The sequence below is a fragment of the Ranitomeya imitator genome, chromosome 1, assembly GCF_032444005.1.
Source record: "Ranitomeya imitator isolate aRanImi1 chromosome 1, aRanImi1.pri, whole genome shotgun sequence".
NCBI classification, from domain to species: Eukaryota; Metazoa; Chordata; class Amphibia; order Anura; family Dendrobatidae; genus Ranitomeya; species Ranitomeya imitator.
The window spans coordinates 1170917587-1170944999 of NC_091282.1; the positions used below are offsets into that span (position 1 = coordinate 1170917587).

Consider the following 27413-nt stretch of genomic DNA (forward strand, 5'->3'; position numbering starts at 1 on the left):
TCAAAATAAGCTCTGGAGGCAGATTCTCTGTGAGATCTACATACAGTATGTCCGGCCCATAGATCTTAACAGCTCATTTACATATTAAGAAAAATGTGGATTCCTCTGGAATAAGACATCATATTGCAAATATCAAGGTATCATTTTATTCAGCTTTTCATGACCTACTTGCCCATATAGATGACTTAGGAGGGTTCATCCTACTGACAGATTCCTTTTAAGCTTGGAAGTTTTTAGATTTGTTAATACAGAGCTATTGTCCAGTGGAAGCTGTATCTCATGATCAATATAAAATAAGTAATGTATTTTAATTCCAAACTATTTCAGCTTTTGATATAGAATATGTATGATGTTATGGTGGACTATCTGCACTACTGGTTTAACCATTTATGTGCTTCATTTAGATATTCCTTCTTCGAAGGTAACTTGCCAGAAGATTATATTGTTTATTTACCGGTATCTAGTTATTTTACTTGCTCATGGGGGAATTAATTTCCATGGTGCTTTACAGACACCATGACATAGTTGGGATCGGGGTCTTCATCGACCGCTAGAACAGACAGATGTTCTGCTGAGTGATGTCCGTCTACGTGAAGTGTCTCATACAGGTTCTAGATTATTAATGTACTTTCTAAATACAGAAAAAAGTTTGGGCGTGAAAGCCCTCAGTACTTTCTAAATACATTTCCTCACGAGCGATGAAAAAGCTCATTGCTTCACACCCGGATCCCACTTATCAATACTGATATAATTCTTTATGGCAATAAAACATTTTAGAAAATTACAGTTACCCCCAAGAAGGAATTTGCGGCTATCTCCCTACACTTCTATGGGAAGCATTTCTTGTCTTTTTCAGAACTCCTATAGAAAAGAACGGGAAAAGAATGCACGTAGACATGCATGCACAGCATGAGCTAGCCCTTTATCTACTAATACAGCGCCAGCTACTGCAGAACTATAACTCCCAGCACGTAGTAATTTGCATATATCTAAATTGTGTTTGGATTATGCACAGAATGTGATGCTTGAAACGTGATGCTCCCGTCCTCCTTTTCCTACAAACTTTTTCATGTATCTTTTAGGTTTCCTCTATGCTAAGAACAATAGAAAGTACAACATTAAGGAGAGGTTACTGAGCCTCTTGCCTTGCTTGGCTGTCAAAAAGACATCACCAGAAATTGAAAGCAAGTTTTTCATCTTCTATGTATTCAGTAGAGCTTATTGCTAAAGATTAAGCAGTCTTATTTAAATTGTCGTATTGTGCACACAATGTACTAACCTCAACAGAAACTTTATGAATATTTTATTTCCCAGCGAAAGTAATTCTATGACTCTTTTATAAGGCCCCAAGAAGAGCTGTGTCTGTCTGAAATTTGGTAAAAAAAAATATACACCACATTCAGAAATCATTTCCTAAGAATCAGTTAATATACCAGGAATTTAGTTTTTTTTTCTAACAAGTTGAATTTCTAATATTTTTGAAACCTGTTTGCTCTCATTGTGGAATTCTGCCTAATTGGCATTTTACTGAGAACTGGTTGGGACAGAAGTGCACAATAATATCGCAAGAGAAATAAGAGGTGGTACGAGTGATAGTGGCGCTGTTATGGACTGACCTGGGTTGGAGTAGTGGTGTTGCAACCACTAGCGGCAGCATCGGCATGTAGCGTAGTCAGGGATAGTCAAGGGGTCGGTAAACAGGAGCAGCAGTGTAGTTTAAAGAAGTAGCACGTAGCATAGTCAGGGATAACCACAGGGTTGTACACGGAGCAACAGTAGAATCTTGAGGATAAGCAGCAGGTGAAAGGAAGCTTGACTAGAGGCTTTTAGCTCAGTAATCTCTCAAGGAAGGGAGTGCAATGCCAGGTTTAAATAGTGTGTTCAGTCAGGGTGAAGACAATCAGAAACCACACAGAAACCACACACATGACTTGTGGAGATGGGATGGACAGCCACTCCATTTTAAAACAACCATTTCTACAGTAAATCTAGACACTGGAATAAATACACATAATTTTGGTTGACAAAATGGCCATAGCTTTATTTAAATCACAGGATCAAGACAATCACAATAGGAGTCAGTTGAAGTGCTATTACATTGGGATTCACAAGTACTGTGATATCCCCAGCTGTCTGACATACAGCACCAGGACAAACAGCCATAAAGGGCCCACACGCACTGGCTTGCTGTTCAAGCAGAGCCAGTAAACTTTAACCCCTTCACCCCAAAGCCTGTTTTCACCTAAGTGACAGGGCCAATTTTTACAATTCTGACCACTGTCACTTTATGAGGTCATAACTCTGAAACGCTTCAACGGATCATGGTGATTCTGACATGTTTTCTCGTGACATATTGTACTTCATGATAGTGGTAAAACTTCTTCGATATGACTTGTATTTATTTGTGAAAAAAACAAAAATTTGTTGGAAATTATGAAAATTTAGCAATTTTCAAACTCTTAGTTTTTATGCCCTTAAATTAGAGAGTTATATCACATAATATAGTTAATAAACAACATTTCCCACATGTCTGCTTTACATAAGCACAATTTTGGAAACACAATATTTTTTTGTTAGGACGTTATAAGGGTTAAAAGTTGACCAGCGATTTCTCATTTTTGCAACAAAATTTGCAAAAGCATTTTTTTACGGACCACCTCACACTTGAAGTGACTTTGAGGGGTCTATATGACAGAAAATGCCCAAAAGTGACACCATTCTAAAAACTGCACCCCTCAAGGTACTCAAAACCACATTCAAAAAGTTTATTAACCCTTCAGATGCTTCACAGGAATTTTTTGAATGTTTAAAAAAATTGAACATTTAACTTTTTTTTCACAAAATTTTTACTTCAGGTCCAATTTGTTTCATTTTACCAAGGGTAACAGGAGAAATTGGACCACAAAAGTCGTTGTACAATTTGTCCTGAGTACGCTGATACCCCATATGTGGGGGTAAACTACTGTTTGGGCACATGGCAGAGCTCGGAAGGGAAGGAGCGCCATTTGACTTTTCAATGCAAGATTTGCTGGAATTGAGATCGGAGCCCATGTCACGATTGGAGAGCCCCTGATGTGCCTAAACAGTGGAAACCCCCACAAGTGACACCATTTTGGAAAGTAGACCCCCTAAGGAACTAATCTAGATGTGTGGTGAGCATTTTGAACCTCCAAGTGCTTCACAGAAGTTTATAATGTAGAGCCGTAAAAAAAATTTTATATTAATTTTCACAAAAAATGATCTTTTTGCCCCAAATTTTTTATTTTCCCAAGGGTAACAGGATAAATTGGACCCCAAAAGTTGTTGTGCAATTTGTCCTGAGTACTTCATATATGGGGATAAACCACTGTTTGAGCGCATGGCAGAGCTCGGAAGGGAAGGAGTGCCATTTGACTTTTCAATGCAAAATTGGCTGGAATTGAGATCGGACGCCATGTCGCATTTGGAGAGCCCCTGACGTGCGTTAACAGTGGAAACCCCCCACAAGTGACCCCATTTTGGAAAGAAGACCCCCTAAGGAACTTATCTAGATGTGTGGTGAGCACTTTTAACCCCCAATTGTTTCACTAAAGTTTAGAATGTAGGATTGTGAAAATTAAAAAATCATTTTTTTCTTTCCACAAAATGATGTTTTAGCCCGCAATTTTTTTTTCCCAAGGGTAACAGGAGAAATTGGACCACAAATGTTATTGTCCAATTTGTCCTGAGAACGCTGATACCCCACATGTGGGGGGGAACCACCGTTTGAGTGCATGGCAGAGCTCGGAAGGGAAGGAGCGCCATTTGAAATGCAGAATTAGATGGATTGGTCTGCAGGCGTCATGTTGCATTTGCAGAGCCCCTGATGTACCTAAACAGTAGAAACCCCCCACAAGTGACCCCATATTGGAAACTAGACCCCCCAAGGAACTTATCTAGATGTGTTGTGAGAGCTTTGAACCAACAAGTGTTTCACTACAGTTTATAACGCAGAGCCATGAAAATAAAAAATATTTTTTTTTCCACGAAAATGATATTTTATCCCCTATGTTTTTATTTTCCCAAGGGTAACAGGACAAATTGGACCCCAAAAGTTGTTGACCAACTTGTCCTGAGAACGCTGATACCCCATATGTTGGGGGGAACCACTGTTTGGGTGCACGGCAGAGCTCGGAAGGGAAGGAGCGCCATTTGAAATGCAGAATTAGATGGATTGGTCTGCAGGCGTCATGTTGCATTTGCAGAGCCCCTGATGTACCTAAACAGTAGAAACCCCCCACAAGTGACCCCATATTGGAAACTAGAACCTCCAAGGAACTTATCTAGATGTGTTGTGAGAGCTTTGAACCAACAAGTGTTTCACTACAGTTTATAACGCAGAGCCGTGAAAATAAAAAAAAAATTTTTTCCACGAAAATGATATTTTATCCCCTATGTTTTTGTTTTCCCAAGGGTAACAGGACAAATTGGACCCCAAAAGTTGTTGTCCAACTTGTCCTGAGAATGCTGATACCCCATATGTTGGGGGGAACCACTGTTTGGGCACACAGGAGAACTCGGAAGGGAAGTAGCACTGTTTTACTTTTTCAAAGCAGAATTGGCTGGAATTGAGATCGGACGCCATGTCACGTTTGGAGAGCCCCTGATGTGCCTAAACAGTGGAAACCCCCAATTATAACTGAAACCCTAATCCAAACACACCCCTAACCCTAACCCTAGCCCTAACCCTAGCCCTAACCCTAGCCCTAGCCCTAACCCTAGCCCTAACCCTAGCCCTAGCCCTAACCCTAGCCCTAACCCTAGCCCTAATGGAAAAATTGAAATAAATACATTTTTTTACATTTTATTATTTTTCCCTAACTAAGGGGGTGATGAAGGGGGGTTTGATTTACTTTTATAGCGTTTTTTGGCGGATTTTTATGATTGGCAGCTGTCACACACTAAAAGACGCTTTTTATTGCAAAAAATAGTTTTTGCATCACCACATTTTGAGAGCTATAATTTATCCATATTTTGGCCCACAGAGTCATGTGAGATCTTGTTTTTTGCGGGACGAGTTGACGTTTTTATTGGTAACATTTTCGGGCAGATGACATTTTTTGATCGCTTTTTATTCCGATTTTTGGGAGGCGGAATGAACAAAAACCAGCTATTCATGAATTTCTTTTAGGGGGGGCGTTTATACCGTTCCACGTGTGGTAAAATGATAAAGCAGTTTTATTCTTCAGGTCAGTACGATTACAGCGATACCTCATTTATGTAATTTTTTTATGTTTTGGCGCTTTTACACAATAAAAACTATTTTATATAAAAAAAATAATTGTTTTTGCATCGCATTATTCTGAGAGCTATAACTTTTTTATTTTTCTGCTGATGATGCTGTATGGCGGCTTTTTTTTTGCGGGACAAGATGACGTTTTTAGTGGTACCATGGTTATTTATATCCGTCGTTTTGATCGCGTGTTATTCCACTTTTTGTTCGCCTGTATGATAATAAAGCAATGTTTTTTGCCTTGTTTTTTATTAATTTTTTTTGCGGTGTTCACTGAAGGGGTTAACTAGTGGGATAGTTTTATAGAGCGGGTCGTTACGGACGCGGCGATACCAAATATGTGTACATTTATTGTTTTTTTTTAATTTACATACATAAATGGATTTATTGGGAAATGTTTTTTTTTTTTTTATTTGGGGATTTTTTTTTTTTTACACATTCTATTTTTTTTTTTTTACTTTCTAACATTGTCCCAGGGTGGGACATCTCTGTATTAGATCAGATCGTTGATCTGACACTGTGCATAGCACACTGTCAGATCAACGATCTGACATGCAGTTTAGCTGGCTTTCCAGCGCCTGCTCTCAGCAGGCGCCGGCTAGCCAGGTCACTTCATGACCCGGAAGGAGTCCGGCGGCCATCTTGGATCCGGGGACTCCTTCTGGGTCACCAGAGCAACGCGATCTCATTCCCCGTCCCTGCGCGATCCCCCTCTATGCCGCTGTCACTACTGACAGCGGCATCAGAGGGGTTAAATGCCCGCGATCGGCGATAGCGCCGATCGTGGGCATTGCTGCGGGGTGTCAGCTGTCATATACAGCTGACACCCGCACCCGATCACCGCGGCGCTCAGCGCGAGACCGCGGTGATCGGTGCGCCGTACTAGTACTGCTGCTGGCACAAATGCAGTGCCGGCAGCGCAGTACTAGTACGGCGCATGGTGCGAAGGGGTTAAGGGCACAAATGACCCTATTATCTTCAAACGCAAACAATAAACTTTGGCGTCCATACCGACCATGTACTGTTTGGGCACGGGCACCGAACATGGACTTCTCCATGAAGTCCATATTACTGTTCGGGTTTCGCTGCCCGAACACCGGGTGTTTGTCGTGCTGTCATGTGCTTGGCAGCGTGGCAAACACCGCTGCTGATCTGCAGTGAAATCTTACCCGTGTGTCAGAGAGCCATAGTTTCCACGCTGTGAAAAGACAACGTGAGCACTCAGCTGTGATCGGAGGTATAAAGTTTACCTCCGGTCACTGGTGTCAGCTGATGGGACTACTGAACCCATCATCCAACACCTGCTGCAACTAATAACAGTGAGAGCAGGAGTGGCGGATGGGGGTATTCTTCAGCCGCTCCTGCGCTGTAAATAAATATTTTTTTTATTAAAAGCGGCATGGGTTCCCCTATATTTCTGATGACCAGCTTGTCAACACTCACAGCTGAGGACTGCAACCCTCAGCTGTCAGCTTCAACAAGGCTGGTTATGAAGAATAGAGGGGTCCCCATGCTGACTTTTTAATTATTTAAATGAATAATTTAAAAAAACGGCATGAGGTCCCCCCATTTTTGACAACCAGCCTTGCTAAAGCAGACAGCTGGGGGCTGGTATTCTCAGGCTGGTAAGGGACCATGGATATTGGCCCCCCAACCCTAAAAAAGCTGCCCAGAAAGGACTCATCTATTAGATGTGCCAATTCTGGTACTTTGCATGGCTCTTCCCACTTTCCCTGTAGCGGTGGCAAGTGGGGTTGATATTTGTGGGGTTGATGTCACCATTGTCAGGTGACATCAAGCCCATGGCATAGTAGTGGAGAGGCATCTATAAGACACTTATCCATGACTAATCCTGTAGTAGTATGGTAAATAAAGACACAGCCAGAATAAAGTCCCTTATTAGAAATAAAACAAAACACACTTTTACATTCTAATTTAAAAATAACAAACACAGTTATACTCACCAAATGCCTATTCCACTGAAGCCCTCGTTGACCCTTTTTTTTTATAAATCACTTTTGTAAACTTATAAAAGAAAAATACCTACAAAATCATTAAGTGGACTAAACTTAGCAAACCTCTAACATACAAAGAGTCATCTTACTGCACTCAGGAGAGGAAAGAAAAACTCTTGCGGAAAAAAACTCTAGGAAACCATAGCTGAAGGATTGCCCTTCCCTTGGGCTTAGATGTTTATGCTATACCTTTATAGCCATGATAAAATTATACCTGGTGCAAGATATACAATGGCAAATTCAACAAATACAATAAAGCATTCATTATAGAAGCAATAATTCAAACGTTTTAGGACAGAGATTATAAAAGAGCGTGATATTTCCTCCAGTTCATCCGGTGAGAGAAAGAGGCAGAGAGACAGTTACCTCCTCTATATAAGCCCCATCCTCCTCACAGTAGCACTCCTGGCACAGACATGCTGTGCTCCTTCCTCTTATAGCAACATCACTCTTACTTAATCTACACCGCTATACAAACAAAGCTGGAGTAGTAAAGGTCCACCACTCCAAAGTCATGTTCTCCTCCATTTAGTGCTTGGGTGCTTTCTGTATCTGGGTTAGCATGGAATTGTCCCATGAGCTGAACAGCTCAGAGGGAAGAGCTACTACCTGGTGCACAAGAGCTGCTGGGTTGGAGTCCCGACGAGAGGTTACCTCGGGGGTTGTGTATGGATAAGAGTTTTAAAGTTCGCATCTGCAGCCCCATGGCTGGTCGAGAAATTGTTACCGATACCAATTCACTTTAGTGGAGATATCATGGTACCTGGACTGCGCTAACAAGAATTAAGAAGCCTTGATGTAAGAGGGCGAACTGTAGTCCCACTGAGAGGGCACTAGGACCCTGTGGTTTTTGTCTGTTGCAGCAGAGGACAGACCTCCCAGAGACAATGTGTGCTGCGGGGTGGGGTCTAGTGTCTCGAGTGTAAAGTGAAAGTAGGAAGTGAGAGCTGAGAGAGAAAAGGCGGGAAGAAAAGGAGAAGCTGCTGTGAGATCTTAAAAAGAGACTGTGTGGATTTACTGCAAGTGTTTTTGGAGGAAAAGAAGCTTTTCAGAGACTTTTTGTTGCTAACGTTCCCCTGGAGAAGAGCTAACCTTTTGTTTAACTCTGTGAGAGACTTGTGTTGCTAACGTTTCCTGGAGAGGAGCTAACCCTTTATCTAAGAAAAGACGGAGACTTTGCTAAGAACCCAGTACGAATTTGGAAGTCTGTGGATTCCCTGTGCATTGAGTGGAGGAACAAGTCTGGACAGACTGCTGATACAGAGACGGACGGATTGTCGTGGAACCATTCCTAGGAGCTACAGAAGCAGAGACTACATCGTGAGACCACTAACTAAGTCCCCGGCGTTTGGGCTCGGCATCGGCCGACAAGACAAGAGGAGCTTGCTGTAACTTATTGGCGCTGAAGATATGAACTGGCTACAGCCTCTGCGGATTCCTGCCTGAGAGGAAATCCATCTCAGGATACGGTACCATAGTTATAGATACCCGGGTATCTCTGCTCAGAGTGTTAAATTGTTACTTTAGAGGTGTATCTTATATTAGAGTTGTGTAAGTTATACTCAATGTGCCATTCCAGGGGCTCCCTTAATAACACTACATTCAATTTACACTTGTTCCTGTTTTTAGTTGCCTGTTAGGTAAATTTCTTACTAGTCTGTTGTAGTACACAGTTCTCAGGAGACCTTTGAGTGGCACAGTGATTTCAGCTGCTGCTGACTTAGTGTATCTTTGGGGTGCATCTGCCTTAATATTCTCCATATTACCTTGATTAATTTGCCTTTGAGTAAATACCGTTGGAGATTTCTGCCTTGGTCTTGGTTTGTGACTCACTGGATCTTATTCGGACCTCTGGTCATTACATTGATGGCATGCAATTATGATTTTTATTCCCACCAACTGTTTCTGGAGCCGGACTGGCACTTTATCAATGTAAAAAAACAAATGTGACAATTTTTTTTTACTGTGAAAAGAGCACTAATCTTGCTCCAAAATGCGATGGAAGAGATGAAAGCCTTAATTCTATGCCATCAAGGCTTCTACATTCCCGCAAACGCAGCTACCATTATTAGTATTTTACTAATTGTTTGGTTTGTTGTAGAAATTTCACTTCCCATTTGGAGATCACTGTGGAGAAATGAAATACTTGTCTTCAGGTGTCATCCAGGATTCCATGAAGATCATGCAGCAGGTCAATTTTTGATCAGCTCATAGATGGCTGAAAATGCTTCAGTAACTCTTATTTTCCCCAAAAAATTTTTTTTGGGGGGCAGGAATTGACCTCAACGTTAAAATAAAATATACGGTACAAAGAAATATATAGTCTAATAAGTTATTCCAAGTTGTGATTCTCTAGTTGGTCAATGTTCGAACACAAAAACAAAGCAGAACAAAGAAGTTCATTAAAGGTTGCCTCACTGGTAGATCACTTGGTTCTGCAAATCACCACTCGTTGGGGGCAATTTACTGATAAATAATTAGTCCTTATTGATGATGTGTCCTCTGTACAGCAGGAATTTGGACCTTCAAACTTTCCTTGGTTATATATCCCCAGTCCACATGTATCTGGAACATCTATAACAGAATTGCAGACTTTCTCAACATCTTAGAAAAATAGGTATTTTTTTATCATGACTTTTTCAACATGGTAGCTCATTAAGGACAGGTCACTGGAATCTTTATTCACCAAAAAATGTTTTCTGGAAAAAAAAAAGGGAAAGTAGTACTATGAAATATTGCAGATGTATTTGTGTCACCTCTGTCGAGTTTTTCTTAAATTATTTACAATAACTCTTAAAATGATTGCAGAATTGCAAAACTCACTCTAGAACAAGCAACAATCTTCACGTAGAACAAAAGGTGTTTTAGGTCATTCATCGTGATGACACAAGGCAGAAATTAATGAGCTTCAGACTCAGAATGGATGACTTCATTGCTGTTACAAAAAAGTCACATAAACACCACCTGGCTCTTCATACACGACGTAATACAGCAAGATCGTCTCCGTACAATATGTGCAGAATCGGACCAGTACAGGTACTGTTAGTAGCTATGATACTACTGCAGAATTCAGACTCAATATGTTCTATTAATTTACGCAAATGCTTAAAGGGTCTTAACAGGACTCATTTTAATTCCCAGAAAAAAAATTCCCTTTTTGTCCATGGAATGTGGTATAGCTTCTCACACATAAACATTCGAATGCATTACCAGATGCAGCCGGTGGACAAAAGTTTCATTTAAAAAAAAAAAAAAAGAAGCAGACCCTTAAATCTTATCATCTACTGTATATCACTTTAAAGGGGATTGGTGACCAGATTTCATAATACAGACTGGATACATTGTTAAAAGATCTCTATGACTTTGCTTTAATATTCCATGTCAGAATAGTTATAGATACGGTTATATATGAAAATGAGCATTTTATCAGTCCAGCTAAAGAGTTAGTGAGCTCATAAGTCCAAATGTGTTCAGTCTCCGACCACCCAGACTGACTAACAGCTGCAGCTTGTGCTGATTGGTGTGAGATCTTAGCAGCAGCATGGAGGAGGAACACTGAGGAGCTGTCAATCAGGCTAGGTGAGCAGAGATTGAATTTGAACTTTCATTACTAAAAATACAGCCATTTTTACATGGGTAATCAAAGTAAGTACACCATTCACATCTAGTGTAACAGATTTATTCAATAATATACACAGCTTGTATTGTGAAATCTGGTAACAAATCCACATTAAAGCGAACCATTCATACAAAAAAAATTATATAATCCTGCAGATATGGCCTTAAACTGCAGGTGAATAGCTTTCTGAAACTGCCTGGTGCCTCCACTGAGAGCCCCACTGCCAGGAAGATACAGTATGTCCTTTATTACTCCCAGCAGCCATGAGCTCTCAGTCATAGGGGTGGGCCGACATAGCTTCAGTCACTGCACCACTAATCTCTACCCAGGATCATCTGGCAATGGCAACGACTGAGGGTGTCCAGCGCAGAATACTGGATCTCTTGTCCTTGACTTGTAATCTGTAATCAGTAAATAAAGTTCACATTACTGGTCGCTCACAAGCATTGTTACATGAAAGTTGGCAGAATAGAGAATCTGTGTACTCCAGGGCAGTGTGGAAGAACTTTGAAATTTATATTACTCTGCAGACTTTTTATTATGAGCCTATCCAATCTTTAATTGGCTCTAATGCAGATCAAAAATGCTAGGCATGTATTCATTTTTAGAGAATGCATAGATTAAAACAGTTTATTTCCCTAGAAACAGCATCGCTCTTGTCAAGTAGCTTCTTCTTTGCTGAGCTGAACAAAGCAGAAATAGCAGATGTACGGGAATTTAATGCTGGGGCTACACGATCATTTTGGGCATAACACAGGTCATGCAGCCAAAGATTTCTTTATGCAGCTGCTACAGTGGGCAAAAAAGTATTTAGTCAGCCACCAATTGTGCAAGTTCTCCCACTTAAAAAGATGAGAGGCCTGTAATTGACATCATAGGTAGACCACAACTATGAGAGTCAAAATGAGAAAACAAATCCAGAAAATCACCTTGTCTGATTTGGCAAGATTTATTTTGGAAATTATTGTGGAAAATAAGTATTTAGTCATTAACAAAAGTTCATCTCAATATTTTGTTACGTATCCTTTGTTGGCAATGACAGTGGTCAAACGTTTTCTTTAAGGCTATGTACACACATCCGTAATTGCCGCGGAAATTTCCGCAGCAATTCCGGAACTCCCTGCTGCGGTAAATACACATGCGGAATTGGCATGTGTTTTCCCGCTAAACACTAGCGTTTTCCAAGCGTAATTAGCTTGCAGAATGCTAGCGTTTTCCAAGTGATCTGTAGCATCACTTGGAAAACTGATTGACAGGTTGGTCAAACTTGCCAAACATAGTGCTTGACAAGTGTGACCAACTTTTTACTATTGATGTTGCCTATGCAGCATCAATAGTAAAAAGATATAATGTTGAAAAAAAAATTAAAAAAATGGTTATTCTCACCTTCCGACGGCCCCCGATCTCCTCAGCGGTGCACGCGGCGGCTTCCGTTCCCATGGTTGCTTTGCGCAAAAGACCTTTGTGACGTCACGGTCACGTGACCGTGATGTCATCCCAGGTCCTTTGCGCAAAGCATCCCTGGGAACGGAAGCCGCCGCATGGACCACTGAGAGGAGGTAGGACTCCGGGGGCCATCAGAAGGTAAGTATATCGCTATTTTTTATTTTAATTCTTTTTTTTAACAGGGATATGGCATAGCCCCATGCGGGAAGTAATCGGATCAATGCATTCTTATGTGTGCGGAATCCCTGTGATTTCGCAAAATTAATGAACATGCTGCGTTTTTTTCTGGAATACGTTTCCGCTCCGGAAAAAAACGCAGCATGTGCACAAAAATTGCGGATTGCATTCTAATAATAGGATGCTTTATGTATGCATTTTTTTTGCGTTTTATCACATTTTTATAGTGAAAAAATGCAAAAAATCCGGAACGTGTGCACACAGTCTTAGTCTGTCATTCTGTCTCCTTCACACAGAGTTTTGTTTCTACCAAACAGTTCTACTTTGGTTTTGTAAAGTGGTGATGTCTTTTTTCTATCATAAACAGTATTGATACAGTAACTGTGTTCAGCCACCGGAGGTCACCCTTGAGTAATAGACAGGATAATTACAATGTTGTTGCAGTAATATTGTTCAGCCACCGGAGGTCACCTGTGAGTTAAAGACAAGAAGATTCTGGAAACAGGACAGTTACCTCAGAGAGAGTTTCTGGGCGTTGGAGAAGAAGCAGCGCGGTGATGGAGAGTGGGGAATCCAGATCTTGAGGCATTCCTGTTTTGGGACTGTGTGACTTCAAGAAAGCTATTCTTGTGAGTAAACAGAGAAGTGTGGCCGGTCACCGACTGTGTAGTTAGCTAGGGATAGCTAGATAGGAATCACAGCATAATTAAGGACAGTCTTGTATTAAGAATTGCCTGATAACTAATAGACACTGTGTGGATTCCTGCGCTTCACGATTCTGGCTGTGGGATATTCCTGGAATTATTTGTGAACGTTATCTGGATCTGCATCAGAAGATTTGGTGGCTCAAATATCTATTTAATCCGCTGCTGGACGTCTGTATAACAAATTCAGTTATTTACCGTTGAAGCATATATTGTGAAGGAGTACACTCTGAGCGCTCAACAATCAGACGGTGCACTGCGTATACACTGAGTATATACTGTGATATATATATATATATAGGGAAAAACCGGGTACCCGTGATCTATTGTAAACTAGGCAGGAGGCGGGTGTAAGATTGTATTCCTGAGAGGACCACGTGTCACAGGCACAGTATAACCCCGGGTAGGCTCATTACACATAAGGGAGGGAGTGGTATAGTTGTGGGGTAGTCTGATTCCTGCCTGTGAAGCCGGCACTTGGGGTCTCTCAGGAGGCATAACTTGTATTCTGTGAGTTGTGGCTGTTGTGGCCCATATTGTGTTGGGAGAGAAAATTCTGTCATTTTTTGCATAAGTTATAAAGAAAAGTTGGTTTAATATCATATTGTGCCCTGAGTCATTCATAGCAGCGCCGTATTCTGTTCTCGAGCAGCGACCGGCATAATGGTCGTTACAGTTTCATCAGACCATATGACATTCTGCCAATACTCTTCTGGATAATCCAAATGCTCTCTAGCAAAGTTCAGATGGGCCCGGACATGTACTGGCTTAAGCAGGGGGACACATCTGGCACTGCAGGATCTAAGTCCCTGGCGGTGTAGTGTGTTACTGATGGTAGCCTTTGTTACAGTGGTCCCAGCTCTATGCAGGTCATTCACTAGTTCCCCCGTGTGGTTCAGGGATTTTTGCTCACTGTTCTTGTGATCATTTTGACCCCACGGGGTGAGATCTTGCATGGAGCCCCAGATCGAGGGAGATTATCAGTGGTCTTGTATGTCTTCCATTTTCTTATTATTGCTCCCATAGTTGATTTCATCACGCCAAGCTGCTTGCCTATTGCAGATTCAGTCGTCTTCCCAGCCTGGTGCAGGGCTACAATTTTGTTTCTGGTGTCCTTTGATAGCTCTTTGGTCTTCACCATAGTGGAGTTTGAAGGGTGACTGTTTGAGGTTGTGGAAAGGTGTCTTTTATACTGATAACAAGTTCAAACAGGTGCCATTACTACAGGTAATGAGTGGAGGACAGAGGAGCCTCTTAAAGGGAACCTGTCACCCCGAAAATCGCGGGTGAGGTAATCCCACCGGCATCAGGGGCTTATCTACAGCATTCTGTAATGCTGTAGATAAGCCCCCGATGTTACCTGAAAAAGGAGAAAAAGACGTTATATTATACTCACCCAGGGGCGGTCCCGCTGCTGGTCAGGTCGGATGGGAGTCTCCGGTCCGCTCCGGCGCCTCTTATCTTTCCATGACGTCCTCTTCTGATCTTCAGCCACGGCTCCGGCGCAGGCGTACTTTGCTCTGCCCTCTTGAGGGCAGAGGATAGTACTGCAGTGCGCAGGCGCCGGAAAGGTCAGAGGCCCGGCGCCTGCGCACTGCAGTACTTTGTCTGCCCTCAACAGGGCAGAGCAAAGTACGCCTGCGCCGGAGCCGTGGCTGAAGATCAGAAGAGGACGTCATGGAAAGAAGATATGAGGCGCTGGAGCGGACCGGAGACGCCCATCCGACCTGACCAGCAGCGGGACCGCCCCTGGGTGAGTATAATCTAACGTCTTTTTCTCCTTTTTCAGGTAACATCGGGGGCTTATCTACAGCATTACAGAATGCTGCAGATAAGCCCCTGATGCCGTTGGGATTACCTCACCCGCGATTTTCGGGGTGACAGGTTCCCTTTAAAGAAGAAGTTACAAGTCTGTGAGAGCAGAAATCTTGCATGTTTTTAGGTGACCAAATACTTATTTTCCACCATAGTTTGCTAAATAAATCTTGCCAATTCAGACAAGGTGATTTTCTGGATTTGTTTTCTTATTTTGACTCTCATAGTTGTGGTCTACCTATGATGTCAATTACAGGCCTCTCTCAATATTTTTAAGTGGGAGAACTTGCACAATTGGTGGCTGACTAAATTCTTTTTTCCCTCACTGTACACTGCAGGGTAAAGGGATTGTATTGTGACCCATAAGGTACCGTAACAAGCAAGTTATAATTCCAACTAGGTATGACTTGTTAATAATTGCTCATCTCTGTTCCTCTTTTGGGTGGCAATGTTACCTTATTTACCTGCATTAAGCTGTTGATGTTGCGGCTGCACTAAGAAATCTTTGGCTGCGCGATCTGTATTGCATCAAAAGTAACCGTGTGGCCCCTGCCTTATAGGAGTGAGTTAATAGAAGTATATAATTCATAACCTCCATTTAGTAGACCATGTCTCCACATTTTTTTAAATTCTCTGCATTTTTCGCAATTTTCCAAAAAAGTGGACATGACTTCATGCAAGCTCCTGCTAACCATGCGTTTAACCCCTTCATGACTTTTGACATATATGTACATCAAAAGTTGCATTCCCTGCCTTTGATGCGGGCTAACACGCCGAGCCTATATCTTTCTCTGCACATGATGGCTGATATGACAGTAACAAAGTGAAAAAAAAGTTTTTGAAAAAAGTCAAAACACCACCTTTTTGCCCCATTAAAAAAAAATTAAAAATACACATATTTGGTATCGTTCTTTTCGTAAAACTCCGATCTATCAAAAAATAAAGTAAATTAATCTGATCAGTAAAGGGCGCAACAAAAAAAATCAAAGCGCCAATTATCTTTGTATTCTGACGCAACATTGCAGTTAGCGGCAAATAAACATCATATCTACCCTAAAATGGTATCAGTAAAAAAATCAGATCAGGGCGCAAAAAATAAGCCCTCAAGCAGCCCCAGATCCCAAAAAATGAAAACGTTATGGGACTCAAAAAATGGCAACAAAAGGAAAACACTTTTTATTTCAACTTTCCGAATTTTTCTCGTATTGACCTGGAAAATCATATTGGCAGGTCACATGATATATCACCCCACCACCCTGCCCGCCTACTAAAAACAAATGTGAAATAGCATTTTAAACCACAGGGAATTTTGTTTCCCACTTTCCAGTGCATTACAGGATAAAATGAATTGTGTCATTCAAGAGTACAGTTTGTCCTGTAAAATAACAAGCTCTCATATTGCTATGTGGATGGAATAATAAAAAAGTTATGGCTCTTGGAAGAAGCAGAGGGAAAAACAGAAAAAATGAATAAAAAATGGAAAATTGCCTGGGAGTGAGGGCGTTAAAAATGCTTCGGTACTGATCAATTTTAGTGTGCATATGTTCCCTATAGCTTTCTACGGTAACCCTGAAAACCTACATGTATAATTTAAATGCATTTTCAGTGCAGAATTTTGGCATTTCTGCACTAAAAAAGTAATAAATGAGCAACACAACAAAAAGCACAGCATAAATAAATAAAAACAGTAATTATTATTATTTATTTACAGTATATAGCACCATTTATTCCATGGTGCTGTACATGAGAAGGGGTTACATACAAATTACAGATATCACTTACAGTAAGCAAGCTAACAATTGCTGACTGGCACAGAGGGGCGAGCACCCTGGCCTTGTGGGCTTACATTCTACAGGATGGTGGGGAAGGAGACAGTAGGTCGAGGATTGCAGGAGCTCCGGTGTTGGTGAGGCAGTAGCTCCGGTAGTGGTGAGGAGGCAGCAGGGTCAGTGCAGGCTGTAGGCTTTCCTGAAGAGGTGAGTTTTCAGGTTCCATCTGAAGGATCCGAATGTGGTTGATAGTCGGACGTGTTGGGGGATATTCGGGAGAAGTCTTGGAGGCGGTTGGGTGAGGAGCGAATAAGTCTGGAGGAGAGAAGGAGGTTTTGGGAGGACCGGAGATTACGTGAGGGAAGATATCGGGAGATTAGTTCAGAGATATATGGAGAAGACAGGTTATGGATGGCTTTGTAGGTCAGTGTTAGCAATTTGAACTGGATACGCTGAGGGAATGGGAGCCAGTGAAGAGATTTGCAGAGGGGGGAAGCGGAGGAGTAGAGAGGAGAGAGATGAATTAGTCGGGCAGCAGAGTTAAGGATGGACTGGAGAGAGGTGCAAGGGTGTTAGCAGAGAGGCCACAGAAAGGTATGTTGCAGTAGTCGAGGCGGGAGATGATAAGGGCATGCCCAAGCATTTTAGTAGATTGACGGTTGAGGAAAGGACGGATTCTGGAGATATTTTTGGGCTGGAGGCAACAGGAGGTGGAAAGAGCTTGGATGTATGGTTTGAAGGACAGGGCAGACTCAAGGGTTACTCCAAGGCAGCAGACTTCCGGTACAGGGGAAAGTGTGATGTCATTAATTGCGATAGATAGGTCAAGTACGGAAGATCTATGAGATGGAGGAAAGATGATGAGTTCAGATTTGTTCTCATTGAGTTTGAGGAAGCAAGAGCAGAAAAAGGAGGATATGACTGATAGACATTCCGGGATTCTGGACAGCAGAGATGTGACGTCTGGGCCAGAGAGGTAGATCTGAGTGTCATCAGCATAAAGGTGGTACTGGAATCCATGGGACTTTATGAGTTGTCCCAGGCCAAGTGTATAGATTGAGAACAGTAAGTGCCCTAGAACAGGGCCTTGGAGGACTCCAACAGAGAGAGGGTAGGATGAGGAGGTAGTGTGGGAGACTCTGAATGTACGGTTGGAAAGGTATGAGGAGATCCAGGATAGGGCGAGGTCTTTGATGCCATAGGAGAAGAAGATCTGTAGTAGGAGGCAGTGGTCAACTGTGTCGAAAGCAGACGACAGGTCTAGAAGGAGGAGTATAGAGTATTGTCTGTTAGCTTTGGCTGTAAGTAGGTCGTTAGTAATTTTGGTCAGGGCTGTCTCAGTTGCGTGATGGGGGCGGAAACCAGATTGTAGATTGTCAAAGAGCAAGTTAGATGAGAGGTGGGAGGAAAGTTCAGCGTGGACGTGCTGCTCCAGGAGTTTGGAAATGAATGGGAGCAGCGATATTGGGCGATAGCTGGACATAGCAGTTGGAACGAGGGTTGGCTTTTTAAGGATAGGCATGATTGTGGCATGTTTGAAAGCAGAAGGGTGCCTGGTGCCAGAAGTTACTGATAGGTTTAAGAGGTGGGTTAGGGGTGGGATAAGAGTGGCTGTGAGGTTTGAGAGGAGGAGGGATGGGATGGGATCGAGCGCACAGGTGGTGAGGTGCGATTTGGAGAAGAGAAAATTAAGCTCCCCTTCAGTGATGTTGGATAGGGAGGTTATTGGTTTTGGGCATTGGTCTGGTATACAAAGTTGTGGTTGAAAAATGAAGATTTGCCTTGTTTGATCGATCTTATTTTTGGAGTGTGTGGCAAAGTCTTCAGCAGAGATGAGGGAGGTTGGAGGGGGCAGCGGGGGGCAGAGGAAGGAGTTAAAGGTTTTGAATAACAGTTTGGGGTTGTAGGATAGGGAAGATACGAGGGTTGTGAAGTAGACCTGTTCAGCAGAGGTGAGAGCAGATTTGAAAGAGTGTTGCTTGTTTGAATGCAGTGAAGTCGTCTTGCGAATGTGTTTTCTTCCACCACCACTCTGTAACCCTGGACACTTGCCAGAGCCTTTTAGTGGTGTTATTGTGCCAGGATTGTCTATTGATACTTCGCACTCTACCATGAAAGAGAGGGGCAACCTTGTCAATAGCTGATGCGAGAGTGGCATTGTAGAAAGCCGTGGCACTGTGTGTCTTGGAGTGAGGATATGGATGCCAGTGGTAGGATAGAGTCAGAGAGTGTGTGGGTGTCTCGATGTGCAAGGTTTCTGCGGGGGTGCGCATGTTGCTGGACATGGGTGACGGTGAGGAGGACAGGGATGAGAAAGTGAGCAGATGGTGGTCGGATAGAGGGAGATGGGAGGTGGTGAAGTTAGAGACCAGGTCTAATGTATGTCCGTCTGTGTGGGTGGCTGCAGAGGACCACTGAGTAAGTCCAAAAGATGAAGTAAGGGACAGAAGTTTGGAGGCTGTTGACTGAAGGGTATCACTGGGGATGTTGAAGTCACTCATGATGATGGTGGGTGTCACGCTCACGCCCTGACTGGTGGGCATGAGCCAGGGGGTGGAGGGCGGAGCACAGGCAAAATCACAAAAGTACAGAGCAGGCAGAGCCGCAAGAGTGTGGAGCATAAGCAGAGAGGACACATGGAAAGACACAGCGGGGAAAGAAGCCTCAGACAAGGAGACAGAGGTAGGACAAAGTTCAGACAAGGTAATGGAACAAGAACAAAGACACAGGGACCAGGATATTGTGCCTCTTGGAGGGCGGACAACAAGATCAAGGCAAGGCTAGAACAGAAACACTGAGACCAGGATATACAGCCTCCTGGAGGGCAGACAAGCAAGATCTTGGCAAGGCAAGACGAAAAGCCTCCAAAGAAGGCAGAACACAGAGCAAGGCCTGGCAGCTCAGAAGCTAGACACTAACTGAGTTTAGACATTGCACAGACCCAGTCCTCAGGGTGGAGCTCCCCTGAATACTGAAGGCCCCTTGGTAATTGGTCAGGAACACATTAGGCAGGTGCGCCCTGATTCTATAACAGTTCTGGCGCCGCCCCCCTATGCACACAGCAAGGAAGCATGCAGAGAGCAGGCAGAAAGCAAGACCACAACATTGTCCACTGAGAGGAAAAAGGTATACCCGCACTGCTGGCTACGCGATCACCTATCTGCGTGCTGTAAAATGCTGTATCAGTGCCTTTACCTCCTACTCAATTGCATGGGCACTAGGGGTGCATAACCAAGAGAGTGCATGACATCCAAAAAAGAAGAAAAAAAAAAAAAAGTAGTTAGCACTCACCAAGCCCGTTGCTGTAAAAGTCTTTATTAGGACATGGACAGGGAGAACATGATGGTCCAGATCCCTGGACCATCATGTTCTCCCTGTCCATGTCCTAATAAAGACTTTTACAGCAACGGGCTTGGTGAGTGCTAACTACTTTTTTTCTTGTTTTTTAGAGACCACAAAATGACAAGCAGTGGGTAAGATGATGTGTGAGAGATGAGAGGCCATGCCGTGATGCCAGCAGAGTTGTTACAGTGGGAATGTTAGCAGAGAGAAAGTGAAGAAGCCAGGTGGAAAATTGGTCAATAAAGGCAGTGGCAGGGCCCGGAGGCCGGTATATGATGGCCACTTGGAGGTTGGAGGGAGAGTAGATGCGGACAGGGTGGATTTCAAAAGAGGGGAGGATAAGGGAGGGTAGAGGTGGGATTGGGTTAAAGGTGCAGTTAAAAGAAAGGAGAAGACCCACTCCTCCACCATGTCTATTGCCAGGGTGAGGGTGAAATGGAGGCCGCCGTGACACGGCGCAGCAGCGGAGGCGGTGTCAGATGGTGTTAGCCATGTTTCCGTGAGGCTGAGGAAGGCAAGCTTGTGAGATCGAAAAAGATCATGAATCACATGAAGCTTATTGCAGATTGAGTGGGCATTCTAGAGTGCTCCAGGGAGACGAAGCAGGAGGGTGGGCGTCAGGGGCATGGGTTTTATGTTGGAAAGATTGTGGTAGTTCATATTAGATAGGGAGTGGTAGGCGGGAGTAGTAATGGGAGGCATGAGCTGTGGGGGTCCAGGTTTGGGAGCAATGTCGCCAGCAGTGAGGAGAAGCAGAGAAAGAGAGAGCGGGTGGGAGAAAGAGAGTGGGCGGCTTGTTTTATGTTTTATTAGGATAGATTTGAGGTTGAGAAGCAGATCAGCAGAGGAGGTCAGGTAGGGAGGTAAGAGGGAAGGTGAGATGATTATTTGGTTAGAGGGTGCTGGGGTTTGTGGATAGCGAGGGAGAGTGAGAATTAGTGGAGCAAACACTGCAAGTGCATATGTAAACATGATGATATTTGTATTTTGTTGAGTGTATTTGTGTAAAATATGAAAAAAAAGTTAAGTAGAAAAAAATTTGTAAAACAAAGAGGGTGTCACACTGTAGGAGCCACCATGTTGCTTTAGGCACTGTGTAATTATTTTGTTTTCCTGTGGGGGCACTGCAGAAAAATTAAACACTTACTGCTGGCTTTCCATTAGATTACAACTAATTGCATGGGCTTCACTCTGTCGCTATCTTTTAGTCACTATCTTTCATTTTTTGTTTTAGAGACTCTTCTGTCAAAATTGAATTGGTCCGTAAATAGTGGAAAACAGTTTGACTATTAATTACTAGGTACTGTATATACTCGAGTAGACACCGAGAATTTCAGCCCATTTATTTAGGCTGAAATTGCCCCTCTCGGCTTATACTCGAGTCATACCCAGGGGTCGGCACGGGAGGTGGAGTGGCAGCTGTCTAAGCATACTCACCTGCTGCTCCCATAGGGGTGGAGCCGCATATTCATTACTGTAAGGAGCAGTACCATGTGACCGTTCACTACAGAAAGAAGCTGCCAGCGCTGGGGAAGCAGGGACCGCGCCAGAAGCAGGTGAGTATATGCAGTGTGCTATATTCACATGCTCCCCGTTCCACCGTCGCCGGCCGCCGCTGCGTCTTTTGCATCCTATGCAATGACGCTCAGGTCAGAGGGCGCGAAGGCGCGATTAGTGCGCACCCCCCTCTGCCTGAACAGTCAGTGCAGAGGACGGGGAAGACACAGCGGCTGGCGGCGCTGGATTGCGGAGCAGGTGAATATAGCAAGAGCCTGGGGCCTGAGCGACGAGAGGTGAGTATGTGTTATCGCAGCAACAGCATATGGGGCAAATGACTGTATGGAGCATCTGATGGGGCCATACTCAGCATTTATGGAGCATTTCATGGGGCAAATGACTGTATGGAGCATCTTATGGGGCCATAATCAGCATTTATGGAGCATTACATGGGGCAAATGACTGTATGGAGCATCTTATGGGGCCATAATCCGCATTAATGGAACATTACATGGGGCAAATGACTGTATGGAGCATCTTATGGGGCCATAATCAGCATTTGTGCAGCATTATATGGGGCAAATGTCTGTATGGAGCATCTTATGGGGTCATAATCCGCATTTGTGCAGCATTATATGGGGCAAATGTCTGTATGGAGCATCTTATGGGGCCATAATCAGCATTTATGGAGCATTACATGGGGCAAATGACTGTATGGAGCATCTTATGGGGCCATAATCCGCATTAATGGAGTATTACATGTGGCAAATGACTGTATGGAGCATCTTATGGGGCCATAATCAGCATTTGTGCAGCATTATATGGGGCAAATGTCTGTATGGAGCATCTTATGGGGTCATAATCCGCATTTGTGCAGCATTATATGGGGCAAATGTCTGTATGGAGCATCTTATGGGGTCATAATCTGCATTTGTGGAGCATTATATGGGGCAAATGTCTGTTTGGAGCATCTTATGGGGCCATAATCCGCATTTATGTAGCATTATATGGGGCAAATGTCTGTATGGAGCATCTTATGGGGCCATAATCAGCATTTGTGCAGCATTATATGGGGTGTATTTTGTATGGAGCATCTTATGGGGCCCATCATAAACTGTATGGAGCATTATATGGGACATATTTTGTATGGAGCGTTATATGGGGCCCATCATTAACTGTATAGAGCATTATATGGGGCTCCTGATTCAATATGGATATTCAAAAACACTTAACCTTCTGATGTCTCAATTAATTTTACTTTAATTAGTATCTATTTTTATTTTTGACATTTACCGGTAGCTGCTGCATTTTACACCCTAGGCTTATACTCGAGTCAATAAGTTTTCCCAGTTTTTTTGTGGCAAAATTAGGGGTCTCGGCTTATACTCGGGTCGGCTTATACTTGAGTATATATACGGTAATTATTATTGGTTTAACATATTATTTTCAGTGAGTCATACATATCGGAAGCAGTAAAAAGCAATGCTTTCATAACAGTGTCACAAGTTTGGAGTAGTATTACATCTTAGCTCAAGTTACAACTGCAAAACTAAATACAACCCATGGCCGGTGCGTGGCACATTTATTTAGGACCGTATTTTCTAGTCCTGTACTGCACCTTTAAGATTTCCTTCACAAATGAATTATGGTTTAAAGGATTAAATACATGTGCAGGGGAGGGACTAATACAAGTGTCTTATTAGTTTTTCACTATGAAAGGCATTTAATCACGGTTTTCCAGTGATACAACCATCTCCATTAACGTGTTTAGAATCATCAACACACCAATGACATTTCCCAGTCACTAAACTAAGTCATTTTGAGTTCTGGTTGATCTTTGCTGGTATACATTATTAATAGTGATGAACGAATAGTGAAATATTCAGATTCCAGAAAATTGGCACGAATAATTTCTAAAATGTGCCGAATAACGTATTCAATGCAAGTCAATGGGAATGCAGAATAGTTTTCTGCTGGACCCAACAAACAAGTGTGGGGGCCTGAAAAAAAAAAGCTGAAATGAATGGAAAAGAGCTAAAACTAAATGGGAACTGCATGGAGAAGATGCCTGCATGTCTTTCTGACTCACACCGTGCAATAGATGAAAAGCCGACAATTCATCTGCCGCACACAGGAGCCAACAGGATAGAACAGACAGATTACATACAGTAGATACACATAGAACAGGTACATATACTGTATACATGTCAGTGACACACACATATACAGTATACATGTATATATAGCTCTGGCAAAAATTTAGAGACCACCACATCAAAACCCTGTCATGAGCCGCCCAATCTCCAGACCTGATCCCCATGGAAAACCTATGGAATGTAATCAAGAGCATGATGGATAGTCACCAAGCAAAGAACTGCTTAAATTTTTGGGCAAGAAGCAGTGTGAAAGACTGGTGGAAAGCATGCCAAGACGCAAGAAAGCTGTGATTAAAAATATTGATTTCTGAACTCTTCCTGAGTTAAAACATTAGTATTGTTTTTTTTCTAAATGATTATGAATTTATTAGATGGTAGCCCGATTCTAACGCATCGGGTATTCTAGAATATGCATGTCCACGTAGTATATTGCACAGCCCACGTAGTATATTGCCCAGCCACGTAGTATTGCCCAGCCACGTAGTATATTGCCCAGCCACGTAGTATATTGCTCAGTGACGTAGTATATTGCCCAGTGGCGTAGTATATTGCACAGCGACGTAGTATATTGCCCAGCCACGTAGTATATTGCCCAGCCACGTAGTATATTGTCCAGCCACGTAGTATATTGCCCAGCCACGTAGTATATTGCCCAGTCATGTAGTACATTGCCCAGTTACGTAGTATATTGCCCAGTGACATAGTATATTGCCCAACCACGTAGTATATTGCCCAGCCACATAGTATATTGCACAGCAACGTAGTATATTGCCCAGCCACGTAGTATATTGCCCAGCCATGTAGTATATTGCACAGCGACGTAGTATACAGCACAGACACGTAGTATACTGCCCAGTCACGTAGTATATTGGCCAGTCACATAGTATATTGCCCTGTGACGTAGTATATTGCCCAGCCACGTAGTATTTTGCCCAGCTACATAGTATATTGCCCAGCCACGTAGTATACAGCCCAGTCACGTAGTATATTGGGCAGTCACGTAGTATATTGGCCAGGCACGTAGTATATTGCCCTGCCACAGGTTTAAAAAGAAAAAAGAAACATATACTCACCCTCCGAGGTGTCCCTTGTAGTCCTGTCGCCTGTGTGCGGTGCACGCGGCAGCTTCCGGTCCCAGGATTGGTATGAGCGCAGGACCTGTGATGACGTTGCGGTCACATGACCGTGACGTCATGGAAGGTCCTTCTCGCATAGCATCTTTGGAACCGAAACCTGACGCTTGCTCTGCTGAGGACAGGACGCACGTCGGAGGGTGAGAATAACCTTTTTTTTTATATATATTATTTTTAACATTAGATCGTTTTACTATTGATGCTGCATTTGCAGCATCAATAGTAAAAAGTTGGTCACATGGGGTTAATAGCTGCGTAACCGGAGGGCGTTACACCATGCTCCGGTAACGCTGGCATTAAGCCTGTGTGAGGGCTGACTGGATGACTGGAGGGGAGTATGGAGCGGGCACTGACTGCGGGGAGGAAAGAGCGGCCATATTGCCGCCGGACTGTGGCCGTCGCTGATTGGTCGTGGGCGTTTTGCCACGACCAATCAGCGACTTGGATTCCATGACAGACAGAGGCCGCGACCAATGAATATCCATGACAGAAAGACAGACAGAAAGACAGACAGACGGAAGTGACCCTTAGACAATAATATAGTAGATGTATTTTTTTTTGCATTATTTGAGGTCTGAAGCCCCTGTTTTTTTTTAATTTTGACCATTTTTTTCTTTGTCAGAAAAAAAAAATAAAAAATTCATTGCTTGGAAATTTGGAGACAAGTTGTCAGAAGTTTTATAGACTAAAAGGACAATTTCCATTTTACTCAAAATATACCTATAATGAGAAAAATCAGACAAACTGAAAATTTTACACTGGTCTCTTAATTTTTGCCAGAGCTGTAGATGTCAGTGGCACACACGCATATATATGTATGCACACATATATGGGTAAATTCACATAAAATAGCTATATAGCTGGCAGCGACATATACAATTAGTGCAGTGTGTGTGCAGCTTACTGTAGATGTATTTATTAAAATATTTTTCTTAAGAAAAAAAATGTTGTGGGCTCCCTTGTAATTTTCTTAACCAGCAGAGGGAAAGCCAAAGGCTGGAGGCAGATGTTTATAGTTTGGAAAGAGGTTAATACCCATTGACATTTCCAGGCTATTAATATCAGCTCACAGCTGTATACTTAGCCTTGACTGGCTATTAAAAAGGGGGACCCTAAAAAAATGACGTAGGGTCCTCCTAAAATTAATAATCAGCAAAGGCTATGCAGACAGCTGTGGGCTGATACTAATAGCCTAGGAAGGGGCAATGGATACCCCCAGGCTAAAAACATCAGCTCTTCGCCACCCCATAAAAGATGCATCTCTAAGATGTGCCAATTTTGGCACTTAGCCTCACTCTACCCGCTTGCCCTGTAGCGGTGGCAAGTGGGATGATAGTTGGGGGGTTGATGTCACCTATTGTCAGGTGACATCAAACCCCGAGGTTAGCAATGGAGAGGCCCCAATAAGACGCCCCATTACTAACCCCATAGTCATATCGTATAAAACATACACAACCAGAAAAAAAGTCATTTCATTGAAAGAATGACACAGACTCCTTTTAATGAATCTTGATTAAATCATGCTTATGACCTCACCCATTCCAGTGATGCCATCGTCTTCTGCAATAGTTTAAATATCAAACAACCATATTTCTCACCTTTCCACAGAGAAGATGATAATCCATTTGTCCCATGATGGGTCTAGCTCTGCTACATCTAGATGGCAGGCTGCATGGTTGAATGATGTGACCATACAGCCTGCCATCCAGCAGAGACACTGAGCAGCATCTGCTACCACTGCCCAGTGTCTCGCGGTGACCTGATAGTACCTGTCTGACGTCCCCGAGAGCATGAGAAAGTTCTCACACTTTGCCTTCAGAAAGATCCTCGGAGTTCACAGCCAATGAACTCACTTCACCTATCTGACCTTAACAAAATTTTCTTACAGCACTCTCGCTAACGTCAAATCGGTACCAGAAATGTCAGTGTCCATGCGTATAATAAATGTGGCAACCGTGTGTGCCGCATCAGTACCACACGACGGGTGCCAGGGAAGCAGCAGTACAATAAGTCCTGTTCCTTGCTGCCGGGCGCTTAAGATGACTCCTGCCCTGTAAATAATTAATTAAAAAAAAATCAGCGTGGGTTCCCCTGTATTTACCATATAGCTATAGGATTAGTAATGGATAGGTGTCTTATAGATGCCTCTCCATTACTAAGCCATGGGCTTGATGTCACCTGACAATGCAAAGGTGACATCAACCCCACAAATATAACCCCACTTGTCACCGCTACAGGGCAAGTGTGAAGAGTCGGACAAAGTAGATGCGCCTTTTCTGGGCATCTGCGGGATTCTATTTTTAAGCTGGGGGGGGTCAATATCCATGGCCCCTTAGCATCCTGAGAGTACCAGCCCCAGCAAAACTCACAGCTGGGGGCTTCAACCCTCAGCTGTCAGCTTCAACAAGGCTAGTTATCAAGAATAGAGAGGTCCCACGCAATATTTTTTAATTATTTAAATAAATTACTTTAAAAAAATGGCATCCCCC

General features: G+C 43.0%; 1 protein-coding gene across 4 annotated transcripts in view; it reads left to right on the forward strand.

Annotated features, from left to right (window-relative positions):
• KCNIP4 (potassium voltage-gated channel interacting protein 4) overlaps window positions 1-27413 on the forward strand; it is a 1248191-nt gene that overhangs the window by 701992 nt on the left and 518786 nt on the right. The window contains exon 1 of one of the 4 annotated variants that reach the window (XM_069744680.1): window positions 1088-1184. The exons of the other annotated variants lie outside the window; for them this stretch is intronic. The gene's annotated coding sequence lies outside the window, so the exon portion shown is untranslated. Of the gene's footprint in view, window positions 1-1087; window positions 1185-27413 lie in introns of those variants that run through there. 4 annotated transcript variants of the gene reach the window in all.